Raw genomic sequence first — 20946 nt, forward strand, 5'->3', positions numbered from 1 at the left:
TGGAGGGAGGTGGCCCCTTTTATAGGAACCCGGATGGGCTCCAGCTGCTTCCCGGCAATCTCCCGCGGACACACCCCGCAGTGGCGGAAGTGCAAGGCGCTTTCGGAAGCCGTCCGGGTGTCCCCAGTCGTCTTCCCCCCGGCACTTCCGCCACACCAGTGCCGGGCTCCCGGGATAATCAGGTACTGGGGCGCCGCCTGGCAGTGGCCACGGGTCCCTACAGGGCTGGGCTTCCAAACCCTTTTCCCGAGGCCCCCAACACAACCAGGACGGACGCCCCCTCGCGGTCTAGAGGAGGCACAAGCCCTCCTCTGGTCCTCCCGGGCGCCGGGGACCACAATACAAAAGTTAAAATCAGACAGAGCAATTGTAATCAAAGAGAAAAAGCAGTCTTAAACAAATGAGTTTTAAGTTTAGATTTGAAAAGTGAAAACGATTCAATATTTCTAAGCTCAGGTGGTAGTGAGTCCCATAGTGGTAAGACAAACGAAGGGTCAGTCAAGTGGGTGGAGGAAGAGGATCTAAGGGTACGGGAGGTAATGGCAACATGGAGGAGGTCAGACAGATATGGAGGGGAAAAGTTGTGGATAGACTTAAAAGTTAGTAGGAGAATTTTTAATTGAATTCAGAACTGAACTGGAAGCCATTTAAGCTGCTGTAAAATGGGAGTGATATGATGAATAAAGGGGGTTCTAGTAATGATGTGGGCAGCTGAATTCTGGACCAGTTGAAGCTTATAACGAGATTTGCGAGAAAGACCAAAGAAAAGGGAATTGTAATAATCCAGATGAGAAGTGACAAGTCTATGAGCAAGGATAGCAGTGATGTGGGGAATGAGGGAGGGGCGAATACGATTAATGTTGCGCAAGTGGAAATATGCAGACCAGGAGATGTTATTGATTTGGGACTGAAAGGATAAAGTACTATCAAGGATGACACCCAAACTCTTAACCTGTGGGGAAAGGGAGACAGAGGAATTATCAATAACAAATGAAAAATGATCAGTTTTCGGTAATGTTGATTTTGTACCAATGAGGCGAACCTCAGTTTTGTCACTATTTAATTTAAGAAAATTTGAAGAAAACCAGGATTTGATTTCTGCTATGCAATCAGTAAGTGAGGAGGGTGGAAAGGAAGCACTAAGTTTGCTAGTGAGATAGAGCTGGGTGTCATCAGCATAACAGTGGAAGCTAATGTTATATTTATGAAAGATATTGCCAAGGGGAAGGAGGTAAATAATGAAAAGGAGGGGCCCCAGGACAAAGCCCTGGGACACACTGAAGTAACAGCAGTGGGTTGGGATGTGAAAGTTTTAAGCTGAACAAAGTGAGTGCAGCCTTAGAGGTAGGATCTGAACCAATCTAGTGGAGTGTGGGTAATGCCAATCAAAGATAATCTATTGAGAGAGTAGTAAAGTAGTGTGACAAATGGTGTCAAAGGCTGCATTCAGATCAAGGAGGACAAGAATAGCAATTAAACCAGAATCAGCTTCCATAAGGAGGTCATTAGTAATTTTTGCAAGTGCCGTTTCTGTACTGTGGAGGGGACGAAAACCAGACTGGAACTGTTCATACTGATTATTAAGAGATAAATGAGAATGAAGTTGAATAACCACTATTTTTTCAAGAATTTTGGAAATGAAAGGTAGATTAGAAATTGAATGAAAATTACTGAAATTAGTCGGATCGGTACCAGGTTTTTTCAGTATTGTTATTGCAGCAGTTTTAAAAGATGAAGGAACAGTAACAGTAGTGAAAGAAGAGTGGATTATAGCAGAGATAAGGGGGACCAGAGAGGGCAGGCAGGCTTTGACTAAAAGAGTAGGGAGGGAGTTCAGTTGACAGGTGGATGGCTTAGACTTACAGACAAGATCTGAGATTTCTGAGAAAGTAGGAAGCTGAAAAGAGGAAAATGAGTGAGTTGGTGGGTGAAATTCAAATGAAGTACTGACTGATGAATCTTCTGGATTTTTTCATTAACAAAGGACATAAGGGAATTGCAAAATTCAGTTGAGTAAAGGTGAGAAGGTAAAGAATCTGGGGGTTGTGTTATATTGTTAACTAGTGAAAACAATGACTTGGTGTTTCTTTCATTGGAAGAAATAATACGAGTATTATAGTTAGATTTAGTTTGGGCAATACAGTCATTGTAATAAAGTATATGGTTTTTGTACATCTCTTTGTGAATAAAAAGTCCAGTTTTTTTTTTTATATAACCATTCAAGATGCTGACCTTTGGCTTTCAAAATCCGAAGTTCAGGCGTGAACCAGGGATCCGAAAAGGAGAAAGAAACAGATCTAGTTTTTAATGGAGCAACAGAGTTAAGAATACCATTAGGTCCAGTGTTAAAGTGTGAGACCAGTTCTTCATGAGTTGATAAATTATGAATGTCCATAAAGAAATCAGTTCTAGAGGAAAGACAGTCTAAGTTAATATTCTTAATATTACAGAAAGACATGAGACCGGAAAGCTTAGTGTTGGAAAGTGCAAGTTTAACATTGAATGAAATAACAACAACAACAACATTTATTTATATAGCACATTTTCATACAAACAGTAGCTCAAAGTGCTTTACATAATGAAGAATAGAAAAATAAAAGACACAGTAAGAAAAGAAAATAAGTCAACATTAATTAACATAGAATAAGAGTAAGGTCCAATGGCCAGGGTGGACAGAAAAACAAAAAAAAACTCCAGACGGCTGGAGAAAAAAATAAAATCTGTAGGGATTCCAGACCATTAGACTGCCCAGTCCCCTCTGGGCATTCTACCATACATAAATGAAACAGTCCTCTTTGGATTTAGGGTTCTCACGGAAAGACTTGATGATGATGGTCACGTAGACTTCTGGCTTTTAATCCATCCATCATTAAATACTAATACAAATAAAAAAAAATATTTACTTCCTCAGGTGGAATTGAAGACTCGCATAGTGTGGGGGAGGAACAATCTCCTCAGTCTGTCAGTGAAGCTACTCCTCTGCCTGGAGAGGACACTGTTCAGTGGATGCAGTGAATTCTCCATGATTGACAGGAGTTTGCTTAGCACCCGTTGCTCTGCTACAGATGTTAAACTGTCCAGCTTTATTCCTACAATAGAGCCTGCCTTCCTAACAAGTAGGACACTAAATAAGAAAGTGATCAGTTATGGGGAGTTCATCCTCAGTACAATCAAGCGGATTAACTCCAAAAAAGCAAATCAAGTCCAAGATATGTCCTTTAGAATGAGTGGGAACATCAGTATGCTGCTGGAATCCAAAGCTGTTAAGACAGGATGTAAAGTCTCTAGTAAAAGGGACATTGATATTATCCATATGTATATTGAAATCCCCCAAAAGTATTATGTTTGATGAAACAGTAGATAAGTGTGTAAGGAAAACAGCAAAGTCGTTCAGAAAGTCATTGTTTGGTTTAGGGGGCCGGTAAACAGTTGCAATAATAGTAGGAATAGGTTCATTTAATTGACATACAAGAGACTCAAAAGAACTAATGGCAGGAACAGACAACGGCAAGACTTTCCATTTCTCACGATACATTAACGCAAGACCTCCAACTCGGCCAGATACACGGGGTTGAAAGATGTAAACAAACTCTGGAGGAGTGGATTTATTAAGTTGGGAAAAGTCATGGGGTTGTTGCCATGTCTCAGTTAGACAGAAAAGTCAGACTTACGATCAGTGAGGAGATCATGGATGAGAGGCCCCTTGCTCTTGAGTGAGCGGATGTTCAGTAGATCAAAGTTAACGGCGTTATTGCATTTAGCAATGGTGTTAGCTGACCGGGCTAGGCTGGCTAACACACTGTGGTCAGTGACTCTGCCTAAATTACATTGAGGATGTCGAGAACTGGACCAGATGGAGGTTATTATTTTCAAACTATCAGCTTGGATACTCTGGCGGGACTCGCGGTGGATGTATCTCCGACGGGAGAGGAATACAATGTCTGGGTGAAGATATAGGCCAGTCAGCGGAGGCTCGGACAGGTGAAAGCAGAGTCGGAGTAGTTCGGCAGCTGAGTACTGAAGCAGGCCCGTCGCAGGTTGGATAGCGAACGACAAGAGGGACCAAACAAACACAAACCAAGGCAAGTGAGGGGAATAAATAAATAATAATAATAAATAAATAAGGAGCTGTATGTAGCAGAACATAATTATGATATTGTAGCAATAACAGAAACCTGGCTAAATAACAAAGATGGGGATGAGTGAAAAAAAGAGGGATACATATTTTTTAAGAAGGATAGACAGAACGGAAAAAGAGGTGGAGTTGCTGTTTATGTCAAACAGAATTTAAATGCAAGGCCTCTTCATTTGGATGATAAGCCCCATCTTACTGAGGACACGTGGCTTCACCGGGAAAGCATTAAGGGGCGAGGCCTTATTTTAGGAGTGTATTATAGACCATCCAATGCAGACAGTAATTTCAACACACATCTTTTTAGCAATATTAAAAAGGCAAGTTTACAGGGGAGACTTTAATTATCTGAATATTAACTGGGATAACCTTGCAAATGGTGGAGCACAAGAGCAGGAGTTTTTAGAAGTAATCAATGACTGTTTTTTACCACAGTATGTTAAAGTACCAATGTGGGGTGAAGGCTGTCTGGAGTTAGTATTTTGTAATAATCAAGATAGAATTGAGGATGTAGAGGTGTTTGAACCATTAGGATCAAGTGACCATAATATAATACAATTCTCAGTGTTTTGTAAGGGTGCAGATGCAAAGAGTAAAATTGTTAAGTTTAACTTTGGTAGGGCAAGGTTTTAGCAGATGATGTAAAGTCTAAGGAGGATAGACTGCGATAAGCTTTTAAGTGTGGGGATCGTTGAGGAGCAGTAGAACAGGTATAAAATGTTTTACATGTAATGCAGGACAGGTACATACAGTACCTATATTTGGAATTAATAGGAAATTTAAAAAAAAATCTGTAGTGGGTTAACACTAGAATCCCTGAAGCCTATGAAAAAACTCATAATCCTGGGCCACCTTAAATTCCTTCACACCTCTCCTCATCAGTGTCTTTTGTTTTGCAAATGTGTTGATCAGCACAAGCAGCAAGCAATCTGCTGTCCCATCTCCCCAATATCCCCGTTGCCCGCTCTGATGAAGCTGGTCAGTCGGAAAATTTTTAGAGCAAAGTCTCTTTATCGTGGTGTGAGTTTCCTGGAGTTGTATAGGGTAAATACACATATACATATACATTTCATGTGTGTTTCGTGTCTACAAAGATCTGTGTAAGTGCATTGTTACAAGAAATGTGAGGCAAGAAATGCTGAACAGACACCTAAAACAGAAACTTTTTCCATGTTATACTAATAATGACATGAAGTGTAAAATGTGTGAAGATTTTAGTCCAAATATCAAGTAAACACATGCACTTTTTTTCAAGAATATAACTAAAGAAAATAAACTTTCAATTTCCATGTTGCTGTCAATGAGTTAAAAACCGAAGGTCAAATGTCAATTGACAGAAAGTTGATGTGTATTCTTGGATGGTGCAGAGGTAAGTACTTCTGCCTTTTAACAAAAAAGGTTCTGGATTTGAGTCCGGGCACTTTACATGTTGAGTAGTAAGCTGCTATTATTATTATTACTATAATATAATAAAAACATACATTTGATTTGAGTCTGTAACACCCAGTGTGAATTTTAGTTATTTGTAAAAGTTAGCACTTTTTTTTATTATTCAGTTTTATTCTGTCAGTGACGTTCACGTGGTACAACAAACTTGCCGTTTATCTCCATTCTTTGCACAAGAGCAGTGATGACTCAGTTGCTGCAGTGGTGCCTGCTCAGAACTATTTGTTGTACTGACAATTAAAGATACAATGTCCCATGACCACTAGCTGACTATCATGTAACATTTACACTTTGACAACAAAGACACCTGTGCAGAACACGTGAAAAATGACAGATATACTGTGATTTTGGACATCTGGCAATATTTTGTTGAGAACTGTGTTTTGTGTTACAACCCAGTACACAGAATTTCAGAGTCTGTGGTCATAAAGCTTATGGAGCTGTTTCAGGACAAAGGCAGAACTGTACCAACAGACAGCTTCTTCACAGCGCTTTTGCTGGCTAATAGACTGCTGCAGCACAACACAACTCTGCGTTTTACTTACATGCTGGAATTCTATGAGGAAGCAAAAAAAGGAGCAAAAGTGGAGTATATGATATTATTTATCATGACATTCAGAAAGCATTTGATAAGGTGCCACATGAGAGGTTGGGCATCAAACTAAAAGAATTGGTAGTTCAGGGTGATGTTTTTAGATGGGTGCTGAATTGGCTCTGATACAAGAAGCAGAGGGTGATGGTGCAAGGAACCTTATCAGAATTGGCTGATGTTCAGAGTGGTGTTCCTCAGGGGTCAGTGCTAGTGCCGCTGCCTTTTTTAATATATATAAATGATTTAGATAGGAAAATAAGTAACAAGCTGGTTAAGTTTGCATATAATACCAAGATAGGTGGATTAGCAGATAATTTGAAATCTGTTATATCATTACAGAAGGACTTGGACAGCATACAGGCTTGGGCAGATTTGTGGCAGATGAAATTTAATGTCAGTAAATGTAAAGTATTACACATAGGAAGTAAAAATGTTAGGTGTGAGTACACAATGGGAGGTCTGAAAATTGAAAGTACACCTTATGAGAAACATTTAGGGAAGTTTATCAACTTCCCAACAGTGTTCAGAAGCCATTTAGAAGGCAAATATAATATTACGTTATATATCACGATGTGTGGAGTACAAGTCCAAGGAGGTTCTGCTCAAGCTTTATAATGCACTGGTGAGGCCTCATCTTGAGAACTGTGTGTAGTTTGGGTCTCCAGACTACAAAAAGGACATAGCAGTGCTAGAAAAGGTCCAGAGAAGAGCGACTAGGCTGATTCCAGGGCTACAGGGGTTGAATTGTAAGGGAAGATTAAAAGAGCTGAGCCTTTTCAGTTTAAGCAAAAGATGATTAAGAGGTGACTTGATTGAAGTGTTTAAAATTATGAAGTACAGTGGATTAAGACTGTTACTTTAAAATGAGTTCATCAAGAACACGGGGACACAGTTAATGGTAAATTTTGCACAAACATTAGAAAGTTTTTTTTACACAGAGAACAATAAACTACCAAGTAGCATGGAAGACAGTAAGACATTAGGGACTTTCAAAATGATGCTTTTAGTTTCACTTAGACTTGATGTTTTTTAGAAGAATTAAGTGGATAGGAGAAGTGAGCTTTGTTGGGCTGAATGGCCTGTTTTCATTTAGATTGTTCTAATGTTATAAATTAATATTCTATTTTCTTTCTATTTTGTAACTTCTTCTTTCGGCTGCTCCCGTTAGGGGTTGCCACAGTGGATAATCTTCTTCCATATCTTTCTGTCTTCTGCGTCTTGTTCTGTTACACCCATCACCTGTATGTCCTCTCTCACCACATCCATAAACCTTCTCTTAGGCCTTCCTCTTTTTCTCTTGCCTGGCAGTTCTTTCCTTAGCATCCTTCTCCCAAAATAGATAGATAGATAGATAGATAGATAGATAGATAGATAGATAGATAGATAGATAGATAGATAGATAGATAGATAGATAGATAGATAGATAGATAGATAGATAGATAGATAGATAGATAGATAGATAGATAGATAGATAGATAGATAGATAGATAGATAGAGATAGATAGATACTTTATTAATCCCAAGGGGAAATTCACATAATCCAGCAGCAGTATACTGATACAAAGAAACAATATTAAATTAAATAGTAATAAAAATGAAAAGAATTAAAATAAAATTAATGTTCGCATTTACTCCCGGGTGGAATTGAAGAGTCGCATAGTGTGGGGAGGAACGATCTCGTCAGTCTGTCAGTGGAACAGGACAGTGACAAAAGTCTGTCACTGAAGCTACTCCTCTGTCTGGAGATGACACTGTTAAGTGGATGCAGTGGATTCTTCATGATTGACAGGAGTTTGCTTAGTGCCCGTCGCTCTGCCACAGATGTTAAACTGTCCAACTTTAATCCTACAATGGAGCCTGCCTTCTTAACAAGTTTGTCCAGGCGTGAGGCTCTTTCATCTTTATGCTGCCACCCCAGCACACCACCACGTAGAAGAGGGCACTCGCCACAACCGTCTGGTAGAACATCTGCAGCATCTTACTGCAGATGTTGAAGGATGCCAACCTTCTCAGAAAGTATAGTCTGCTCTGAGCTTTCTTACATAGAGCATCAGTATTGGCAGTCCAGTCCAATTTGTCATCCAGCTGCACTCCCAGATATTTATAGGTCTGCACCCTCTGCACACAGTCACCTCTGATGATCACAGGGTCCATGAGGGGCCTGGGCCTCCTAAAATCCACCACCAGCTCCTTGGTCTTGCTGGTGTTAAGGTGTAAGTGGTTTGAGTCGCACCATTTAACAAAGTCTTTGATTAACTTTCTGTACTCCTCCTCCTGCCCACTCCTGATGCAGCCCACAATAGCAGTGTCATCAGCTAACTTTTGCACGTGGCAGGACTCGAGTCATATTGGAAGTCTGATGTATATAGACTGAACAGGACCGGAGAAAGTACAGTCCCTTGCGGTGCCCCTGTATTGCTGCACACAATGTCAGACCTGCAGTTCCCAAGACGCACATATTGAGGTCTGTCTGTAAGATAGTCCACAATCCATGCCACAAGGTGTGAATCTACTCCCATCTCAGTCAGCTTATCCCTAAGGAGCAGAGGTTGGATGGTGTTGAAGGCGCTAGAGAAGTCCAAAACATAATTCTTACAGCACCACTGCCTCTGTCCAGGTGGGAGAGGGATCGATGAAGCATATAGATGATGGCATCCTCCGCTCCCACCTTCTCCTGGTATGCGAACTGCAGAGGGTCGAGGGCGTGACGGACCTGTGGCCTCAGGTGGTGAAGCAGCAGCCGCTCCATGGTCTTCATCAGATGTGACGTCAGAGCAACAGGCCGGAAGTCATTCAGCTCACTAGGACGTGATACCTTTGGGACAGGAGTGATACAAGATGTTTTCCAAAGCCTGGGACTCTCCCCTGTTCCAGGCTCAGGTTGAAGATGCTGTAGAGGACTCCCAGTTCCAACGCACAGGCCTTCAGCAATCGTGGCGATACACCATCTGGACCCGCTGCTTTGCTGGCACAAAGTCTTTTCAGCTCTCTGCTCACCTGGGCTGCTGTAATTGTGGGTGGGGATGTCTCACCTATGCTGGTATCAGCAGAAGGATGGTTGGAGGATGCAGTACTCGAGGTGAGAGTGGGTTACTGTGATCAAACCTATTAAAGAAGTTGTTCATTTGGTTTGCTCTCTCCACGTCTGTCTCGATGCGCACCCGCTTGAGCTGCAGCCAGTGATAATCTTCATCCCATCCCACACTTCCTTCATACTGTTGTTCTGCAACTTCTGCTCCAGCTTTCTCCTGTACTGCTCTTTCGCCCCTGAGCTGGACTCGAGTTCCTTCTGCACGCACTTCAGCTCATGCTTATCACCACCTTTAAAAGCCCTTTTCTTCTGGTTCAAAAGGCCCTTGATGTCACTTGTAATCCATGGCTTGTTGTTAGCATAGCAGCATACTGTTCTTACTGGAACTACAATGTCCATACAGAAGTTGATGTAATCAGTTGTGCATTCAACAGCCTCTTCAATGTTCTCACTATGTGATCACAGCAATATATCCCAGTCTGTAGTTCCAAAGCAGTCTCTCAGAGCCTGCTCTGCCTCAGGGGACCACTTCCTGAATGAGCGTGTGGTTGTAGGTAGCGCCTCACTCTTGGTTTGTAGTGAGGCTGAAGCAGAACCAGGTTATGATCTGCTTTCCCAAGTGCAGGCAGTGGGGTGGCGCTGTATGCGTCTTTAACGTTTGCATATAGTAGGTCAATAGTCCTGTTTCCCGAGTTTACAATCCACATACTGGAAGAAGGCAGGTAATGTTTTGTCCAGCGTCACATGGTTAAAGTCTCCAGCGATTAGCACAAGTGCCTCAGGGTGCTGCGTTTGTAACTTAGCAACTGCGGAATGGATGATGTCACACGCTATCTCCGCGTTCGCTTGAGGGGGGATGTAAACAATAACAGCAATCACGTGTCCAAACTCTCTGGGCAAGTAATAGGGGCGCAGACTTACGGCCAACAGTTCGATGTCCCTGCAGCAAGTGGAGATTTTAACGTTTACATGTCCTGAGTTGCACCACTTTGTATTGACATAGAGAGCAAGTCCTCCTCCTTTTTTCTTTCCACAGGTACTTGCTCTCTGTCCGCTCTAACTGTGCTAAACCCGGGTAGCTCCACGTTAGCATCTGGGATGATAGACGTTAGCCATGTTTCACTAAAACACAGCAAGCTGCATTCTCTGTAGGTTACTAAAACACAGCAAGCTGCATTCTCTGTACTCTCTGTACTCAGCATCTCTCCTCTGTACATGTCCAAACCAACACAATCATGCCTCTCTGACTTTGTCTCCCAACCATCCAATTTGAGCTGACCCTATAATGTACTCATTTCTAATCCTGTCCATCCTCGTCACACCCAATGCAAATCTTAGCATCTTTAACTCTGCCACCTCCAGCTCTGTCTCCTGCTTTCTGATCAGTGCCACCGACTCCAACCCATATAACAAAGCTTGTCTGACTTCCGTCCTGTAGACCTTCCCTTTCACTCTTGCTGATATCTGTCTGTCACAAATCACCCCTGACACGCTTCTCCACCCATTCCAACCTGCTTGCACTCTCTTTTTCACCTCTCAATCCCCATTACTCTGTACTGTTGATCCCAAGTATTTAAACTCATCCTCATCCACCTTCGCCAACTCTACTCCTTGTATCCTCACCATTCCACTGAACTCCCTCTCATTTACACACATGTATTCCGTCTTGTTCCTACTGACCTTCATTCCTCCCCTCTCTAGAGCATATCTCCACCTCTCAAGGGTCTCCTCAACCTGCTCCCTACTATAACTACAGATCACAATGTCATCAGCAAACATCATAGTCCACGGGGACTCCTGTCTAATCTCGTCTGTCAACCCGTCCATGCAATGCAAATAAGAAAGGACTCAGAGCCGATCCCTGATGTAATCCCACCTCCACCTTGAATGCATCCATCACTCCAGTACTTTCTCACAATAGTAATTTCTGCTGTAAGCTTAAACATAATGCAATATAACTGTTTTTTTAGTTAACTATTTGCTTGACCTATCTTATTTGCTTAATATTCTAATTTATGCTTAATCTAATGTTTTAGAAGCTTTTAATTACTTTGTATGGCTCTTTATGTTAATTTGCTATTTTTTATGCTAATACAAATAAATTTTCTTCTACATTCCTCCCTTTGAGGCTTTTTAAGCCTCACCACCTAACCTGATTCCAAAAGAAAGGTAGGGGATGTCGGTTCAATTCTTCCTTGGAGCCCAATACAGACCCCTCACAGTTCTTCTCAATCTTCAATACTTGTACCCCTCCTCTGGTGGCACAGGAGCCAAACATCTCCCCCATCAATCAACTAAGAGGAGTAAAAGACTTCTTAGCCCTACCCTAATAGTCAAAAATGTGCATAATCAATCACAGTGTAGATAATATTGAATAACAAGGGAATATAACATAATCCATGATGGTTACAAGAAAAATAATACAGAAAGCTTAAAATAATAAAACAATTGTCCATAATAAGGGCTTTTTCTTCGCTTGGAGAAATATATTTCCAGTGAAATAATAATTTTTTCTTCAACCCAGGTACTTTGCATACCATAGAGCTAGTATCTACTAGCACTTCACCCAAGGAGTTTCTTCTGGTTTAGTATTTCATTATCCACATTGTCATCAAGAAGAGAATAAAAATCTGTAACCGAAGATGTCCATGGTTCAAGAACTTGGATGTACACTTGTTTGACAGCAACTCTAGTAATAATTAATTAGAAAACTGGTAATAAGCAGCAATATACAATTCAAGAATATAACGATACCATTAAGAGAGTAATTTCTGCTTCACTAACATGACCCCCGTGTTTCCCAGGTTCAAATAAAGCCAATATAAAGTATACTGATTTTACCTTTTGTTTCTAAGATGAATTTACAGATAATGTCAGAATTGTCCCAATTCCTAAATATGGTGAAATAACTATTTAATATATGTCTAGTTTTGTGTGTTCATCTACAATCTGACCTATTAATAATATTCTTGGTGACGATACAGATGGCATAAATATTTATGTTAAATAACTCAAAAGTTCTCAGTTTTATGTTACCACTGGGGTGCACAATAATAATAAGAGATAAAGTCCTTATACACCTCACCATGCTCACATAACACATTCATTCATAATGTTGCCCAAATATACGCCCAGCTGTGGTCTCAATCTTGAGCCACCTTTATCAAACTAATGCAGCTATTTTGTGGACAGTAGATGTCAATCCTCCCTCAGAACTACTTTCCAAAATGCAAATCACTGGATAATTTTTGAGGTCACGTTCATTTGAATTTCAGTTTCAAGGATTATACCCAAGTATTTCATTAAGGATTTCAAATCTTCAGAGATGTTCAGACTTCATCTGTGTTTTTTAATTCACAGACCACACATTCACCACTTTATGTATAAGACACTCCATCTTCTATGGGCCAAATTATTACTTCATTTCACTAATTTTATATTACATATACTTAACAAGCCATAATGTTAATCATTTGACCTGTATCGCCATCAACATGCCATCCTAAACTGCATCATCCTATTCTAAAGGTTATGGATGTTCTGTCCTATAGTATGTGTCTCTTATTTTCAAAATACTAGTTATATGTGCTACTCCATGAGCTAACTATCATTCTTTTCAATTAATTACATGTACCTAAATGTTTAGCTCTACATTATTCGTTATAATACTACAATCAATAACCTAGAATATCTAAACTGGACTGACCCTAACTAGTAATAGTGGATTGCCCCTGCAATGACAGTCACTTAACAATCTCTAATAGATCCCATATGTTATATTGGATTAGATTCTGATTAACTTCAGATTACATAAATCATTGGTCCTTAAAGGTAACTTATTATCTCATACTAAATATCAGAAGGCATATCAAAACACTTATCTAAAAATATCTATTCTTAACCACTTTGAATTCATAATAATCATGTAGTATTCCCATTAATGCAAACATTCATCAAACACATTATTTAGGAGTCCCTATATTCTGCTTTGCTTGCAAATAATTAGCTTTCCCTTCTATACCTTTCATAACTTTATGGTTCAAATTATTTTTAAAAGATGTTGCTAGTTGTCAAAAAGTGGACAGTCAAAGTAGGCTCCAGCAAAGAACATTGAGCCCTGCAGAGTAAAAGTGTGACAATTTTCTTCTCTGATAAGGATTAAAGCAGGTGTTGGGGTCCAATATCCCAGGTAGAAAAGACCACATCTAGAAGTCTTGGACCAAAGCAGGCAGATGTCATCTATGATTCAGAATCCACAATGATCTTTTGGGCTCAAACATCACCAGCACAGTTGAGCTCTTGGCAGCAGGGATCCATGATGCCTGGACTGAAATTGAAGTGCGTTGTCCAGTAGTCAGTTGGTTGAATGCCTGATCCATGACTTGATTCCATCTCCGGTATGACTGGGTTCTCCTTGGAGTCGGATGATTAGCTTATCTGCAGACCTTTATCACGGCCCAATCTCTGGTTCAACTTCACGTGCTGTCATCTACGATTTACTAGGAAAAACAGCTTTCACCTGCAGATGTAAAGACTTAAAAAATGCTCATTTTAAATAGTCAGCATGTTAATTCTTCATTGGTAGCTACTTATGGATCCAAAAATAATATGTCATAAGATGTCAGATCTGTTTCGTTGGGGGTAACCCTAATAAAAATATTGCTAGCAGTAAAATAAACAGTTATTTCGATCCAGTCTGTGCTTGTCTAAGTCAATTTGCCTTTAAACAGCCAAAGTAGAGTTTAAAATTGATAAGCACAAAGTTCAGGCCTTCCTTTATAGCTGTTTCCAGTTTTGCAGCGTGTGCAATTTGCACTCAATTGAAAACATGTCCCAACTCATTATATAAAAAATAAAATCAATCTTAATGTATTACAAAGAAAAATGTACTCAATAATAAATCATTGCAAAATTGGTCTCAATAATATTGGCATACTATTCAAATTATCTGCATTTGTTCCATAATAATTGAAAAATAGCTTCAAAAACTTAAAAATGGCTTCAAAATTTAAACTGGTTTCAAAATTTATACAAAATTAAACATACTTATACCAATACTTATTATATCAACCCTTCCCCCCTTATTGACACTTGTGTCAATATTGCTGTTTTATCTTACAAGTAGAGAAGATGTGGAGCAAGAGGGTATCTGAAACTGATCCCATTAATATAATCATTTAATAAAAGCCAAATTTTATAGTTTATAGTAGGGAAGACAAATATGTCCAGGGATAGAAAACAAATAAAAGCAAAGAGAAAGTTGAGTATTCATTAGTTAAAGAGTCATGCTCCATGGAGGTTAGTGTAAAAAGCAAGAAGACTTCAGCCAATTGTTATAAATTTGACTTAGTGTTCATTGTACCCTTCCCTTATATGATCGTCAAGTATACCAGCAACCTCCAGAGAAGATCTCATAGTTAGCATAGCAAGCAGAGTCAAGAAAGAAATCCACAATCTGGACGGGTAAATTCTTAATTATTTTTCCTTTTTGACATTAAATATAACAAAAACAATTAGGCTCCACATTTCCTCTCCCATGTATCTAATTATAAAGCATTGTTCAAATGTGCAAAGTCCAAAGAAGATTTTTTTCTTTATACACAAGATGCTCATATTTGAGTATATTTTGGACATATCTAAGATTAACAAGGTCAGTGAAGTCAAACATTTTATCCCTTCCCACTCAAAGTCCCTTAAATTATTTCAAAGGTTATTTAGCAGCAAAAATAATCTTAAACTCCATCTCTAACCCCTTATAACTTGTTATCTAAAAGCTTAAAGTTTCTATACATGTATCCCAAGTATTTCTTTCTTTCTGACATTACTAATTATTTTATTAATTAAAGTACCACATACATTTGGATCTTAGTTTTTAGAATATTAATAAAATGTCTCATTCAATATTTCATTAATGCATCAAAAAATATAAAAGTGAACCTTCCATTAGCTTTGTTGTGATACCAGTATTCCAGTATATTTCACACAAATATGTCAATATTATACACAAAGGAAATGGGTAAAGAAATCAATATATCAGAATGCCCTATAATGCAAAATGTGCCTTTATTTATTTACTATGATGCCCTCTTTGAGATTAGCACATTCCCAACCATTTTTAGAATGAAGAATGCACTTCTTTGTTAGGTAATTTTTCTCAGAATTTTGAACTAAGGAAGTACTTTAAATCTATTTCAGTTATATACACTGATTTCCTTTCCTCATAACCTTCTGTCAAAGACAGTTGATTTTGCACGTTCTTTCATTATGATCTTTCAGATGTTTGTTACATGTTTTTCAGAATGTTGACCCCAAAGAGTGCAGTCTGTTTTTCTTTTAGTTAACCCCCCTTATTCATTCTTTTTTATAGCATATTTTAGTATGGAACACTACCTGGGCTGGAAGCCATTGTTTTTCTTCAGCTTCATTACTATTTTAAAGAATGTCTCCTTCAATTGAATTTTTTACTCTTTGTAATTCAAATCCTCCTTCCATCAGAGTCTGGCCAATACTCAAATGAAAGGGCTACTCATATAATATCATGCCTAATCTGGAGACATTTTTTACACCACCTGTTCATATCTTTTTGAATTTGAATTAAGAGCTCTTTCAATTTCAACATTTATATTCTTATACACATTAATATCAATCATTTCATTCTTTCAAACAACACTACATATTTCACACAACCACTCTCAAACACACTTGAACTTGTTTATTATTTGCTCTCAGGGATCCCTTTAATACACTATATAATATACATACAATCACCCAAACCATTGTAACACACTCAACCTTACCCCAGTATTTATTACTTATTATTTATTTGTACAAACTATATTTGGAAACAATGCAGCAAAGGAAGCACAAAGAAAAATTAACTCTGAAGAAAAGGAAGTTCCATTCTTACTTAACATTACCAATCAGGACAAACGAACATAAAACAGCCTCTCATGACGTTAGCTGGTGTTAACCCTAGGAAACTTAACACAATCCTGCTCAGCTCTAAACGGCGCTGGTTTCTAGATTAAAGAGACTCCATTGGCGAAATGACTCAGTGACAACGAGAAATTGCTTCCGTGGCGATTCATTCCTGCGACAATAAGGGCAAATCCAACTATTGAGAAATCACGTGGTTCGATACCACAGCAAGACGGCACTCCCCAGAAAAACGGCTAAACTGTCATTGAGAATATTAACTCAAAACAAATAACATGTAAGCTTCGACACGAATCACATATACCGTAAGCTTGAATCTTAGTATAAGTGCTAACCACTGCACCATCTCACACTCCACTGTAATAATCCCCATAAAGCACAATTTCACATATACACATCACAAGAAAAAGAAAAGGACAGAAGAAATTGAAAGAACTTGTTTCCCTTATACGTATGTTATAGTTATCAAAAGTGCATTTTTCCTTAAGACTTGATCAGGGTCTGAAGGAAATGTGCCTCGCATATTTTATAAACATTTGTATAATTAAAAGTGGATACGTTTTCATTTTATTGAATGTTACACATACTCAAATTCATTTCATTCCATATTTACTCAGAGCTCTGGAAATTTATATGCACAAGGCAGTTTCAGCAAAACATAATTGAACTACATTAACCAGAGGTCTTCATGTTTTCGCTTTCTTACTTCCACTCACACACGTACACACACACAGACACGCAAAGAACAATTAACGCTCATGCACACACATAATGTACACGCACACACATTGAATAAGTGCAGCACAGACATTCACACACACAGCGCCAGGTACCTATGAAGTTAAACATAGTGCACTTTTTCTTTTTAACACATATTATTATATTTTTTCCCACAAATATATACATATAATCTATATACTCAACTCATTTTTCTATCGCTTAATTTTTCTTTTGGTGCTTTCCGCCTACATTTTTCTGAAGGCCGCTTTACTTATCAGAATGTAAATACGGCTCGAATTGTTTTTGACAGGGAGTAACATGAGGCACAAGTATTTGAATCAAGTTAACTTTTTCAGAAGTTCACATTTTAATAACCAATTTTAATTATAATACTTTTCCAATTTTCCAAATGCTCGCACTTCTCCTAATTTTCTATATTTACGTCAATTATGCTTTCTTGATAATTTTACAAAATCCTACTGCTGCAAAGAATGAAACTTATGCCCACTAAAAGTACTTAAATTGTGGTATTAAATTTAATTTTAAGAAATTATGTCACGTGAACTATATTAATGCTGTTCCTGGATATATTTTTGTAATATATTCTTTCTCTGATCTTTAATTTATATTCATCTTAATTAACTACTTTGGCTTTCATATATTTATTTGCTGTAACTCCTAACAGTAACACCATAATGTATCTCTATGAAAGAAATGCGTGAATTATAAAATCTTACTCACACTCATTATGTGCTTGATTACTTTATTGTATCTCTCGATACCTCGGTCACTATTTGGGTCTGGAGCGTATTCACACTCACACTTGTCTCCACACCTGTGGTTCATTTTTATTACCACTAAAAGAAAACGGAGCTCATGCAGTCACTCACTCAATCATTCCTTATTCGGGGATGGGGCAATTAAAATATATATGTATGTGTTTGGCTATACTTCACCTAGCTGCTTTTGCTATTTAATGGTGCAACCCTAATTACTGTTTTTCATTGTTATTTCTAATTTGTTTTATCCATTTTACCCAAATGCTCTTCCTGTCCCGTTTCCTTCTTTTCTCCTAATTCTTCCCCATCATTTCTCACCGTTATTTGTACTTTAAATTTTCCTTTTCCTTCTGTTATTGGGAACTCATATGACACACCTAAAGGCAGTGCTAATGGGGTTCCACCCCCTATCTCTCAGTTACCAAAGCACCAATTCGCTCTTTCCAAAGTGTTTCTTTTCATTGCTTCCCCCATAAACATTTGCATTATGTTTAGTTCCGCATTTCTCTTGCCCTCTCTCTCTTTTTTTTTTTACTGACATTTTTTGTTTTATAATTATTTATGTGATGTATCATTCCTTCACACAGTTCTAGATTAAATGAACCTTTTCGAGGTCAGCGGTTCTTAAAACCTCTTGTTCTCTTATACCATCCATCCATTTTCCAACCTGCTGAATCTGAACACAGGGGTCTGCTGGAGCCAATCCCAGGGCACAAGGCAGGAACCAATCCCAGGCAGGGTGCCAACCCACCACGGGACACACACAAACACACCTACACCAGGGCCAATTTAGAATCACCAATCCACCTAATCTGCATGTCTTTGGGAGGAAACCCACGCAGACACGGGGAGAACATGCAAACTCCACGCAGGGAGGACCTGGGAAGCGAACCCGGGTCTCCTAACTGTGAGGCATCAGCACCACCGTGCATCAGCACCACCGTGCCGCTCCTTCTCTTATGCCATTTTTGAGATAATTTTTCAATGAGTTCTTTGTGGAGGGGATCGTTACGCCCCAATATATCCACGGACAACTCGCTCGCACTCATTTTAACTCTCTGTAGCCATGGGTTTCCTATTGCTAATCTTCAGGATCCTTTCTTGTGCCATAAATTTTGCTTCCTAACTTTTCCACAATCTACCGCTACAGTAATAAATCTGTACTATTTTTCTCCTGAGTCTCAACCTTCCAGTATTTGCACAGGACTCATCCTGTAATTTGATTTACAGCTTCTTCTATTTTTCTTTTTTCTCCTCAATAATCTGTAATATTTTTAGTTCTCATCCACTCTTATGTAAATATTTATCTATTTTTAGTACTGTTCTTTTATTCCCCTTCAAATATACGTTGTAAAAATGTTCAATCCTAGTCTGTCTTTTTAACCCCACAATTTATATCTTCTTATATGTGTCTCCGAACAGTGTATAAAGTTACAATTATGGTACTGAATAATAGCCCTTTTTGCTGCTCTACTGCTCCTTCCACCAGGTGAAATTTATTTTTAGCTATTTTACGCACAGGTGTTTTCTATATTCTCTAAATCAATATAGGTTATTTTGCACATAAAAAGTTATACGACGTACATCCTAAAATTTACACTCATACTCAACCACACTTTTTAGCACCTAGTGTGCTAATCCCTAGTGCCCTATTCTTTCCTTATACTAGTTTTTGTACTTCTGTATCATACACTCTTCTCCAGTCTGCACCTGTGTGCTTCACGTGCCGCGTCGCTTTTTAAAGCGCTCCAAGCATTCTGCGCACCTGTACGTGCTTCAACAATTGCCGCAACCCTTTTTAAAAGTGCTCCATATACATAGCACTTGCGTGCTTCCCTAACCTACCCAAAAGAGAAATCATAAAATAATATAAAGTTTTAATTCCCTTATCTGTCCCTTGTACTAGCACACTCACTTCACCTGTTACCACACGGATCACTTTCACCAGCTCTCTATATGAACTTGAAAGCGTTTATCTGAACAGGAATTTCTTCCTACACGTTGGCCAATCCCCTTCTCTAATTTAGGGCGGCAATGATAGGTCTCCAAGTGCACCTGAACCAACTCTCCTGCTGGGCCACAGTCAGAGGGAACCACTGCAGCTTTTCCCCAAAACTGGCTCCCTCTTGAGATGAGCAGGAATTTTACGACAACTCGCTCTTCTCACTGGAGAACATGCAGCCACAGCAAAGGGTGTTAGTCCAGGGATTCCACACCCATCTATACACGGTTCACCATCGTCACAGCAACCTTAGTATTTGACAGGATTTCAAAACTACCCGTTACAATGCAGTCCTCTGTTCCCTGGATTGGAGGGTGCTATATTCTGCACTGTGCAGCTGCCCGTCCAATTTACTGCACTCTTATTCATACACACACATTAGCTGTACAGTTTCCACACAATCCATTTAAGTCTGTCTGCTCATCCCTTATTCCTACCTGTTCGTTTTAGAAAGGCCAAATGCTGCTTGTCTCCGTTCGAGGGGCGGATGCTCTCTGAAACTTTACACAAATTAGTTTAGCGAAAATATCACTTACCTTTTAGGTGGCCACCAACTGTGCCCATTTCGTAGAGCATCATCCCTGCCGCTGGATTCACGCAGGTGACCTATTATTTCCTCACGTTGGGGTCACCAATCTGTCCTGGAAAAAAATCATCATCAGAAGGCTTTTTACCTGAAAATGAAAGCTATTAGGACTCGGGATAGACAGACAGAGTGTTAAAGCTTTATTGCAATAAAACAACACAAAAAACAACAAGGACTCAACCAAATTGAGCTGAGCCCTGAACACTGCAGCAATCGAGGTTTTTATAACAAATTCTTATCATTTTGACCTCCTCAATTAGCTCATTCTGCAACTGGCTATACTGTGTATTGTTTACTCTAGTTTCTGTTTTGCTTATTCTTGATTGGTTCTTCAACTGGGCAAATGTTCCTTCTTCCATATTTGGTCTTTCATGGTGTCACTTCCTTCTCTTGCCTTTCAAGCTATGTTATACAGTAATGGTGGCCTAAAGCTAAGGTTTTATTAAAAAGAAATATGGTATATGCTTTCATTTAATCATTGCTTGGCATGCTTGCTTTGCTTTTATTTCTATGCTAAAGTTAATTTCTAATATATTCTTCTATATTTATTGCTAATGCCTGAATATACTAATGTTTTGTTCATGCATTACATCATTGTGACCTTGCTTACAGCAAAAGCTTTTTGTTGCCTTTCTGCTGTTTCATCAATCCAGCTGGTTTCTGTACGTGCCTACCAGAGCCATCTTCTGTCTGTGGTATCATTTCCTTAGCTTCCTAGCCTT

Source organism: Polypterus senegalus, chromosome 8 (assembly GCF_016835505.1).
Source record: "Polypterus senegalus isolate Bchr_013 chromosome 8, ASM1683550v1, whole genome shotgun sequence".
Taxonomy (NCBI): domain Eukaryota; kingdom Metazoa; phylum Chordata; class Cladistia; order Polypteriformes; family Polypteridae; genus Polypterus; species Polypterus senegalus.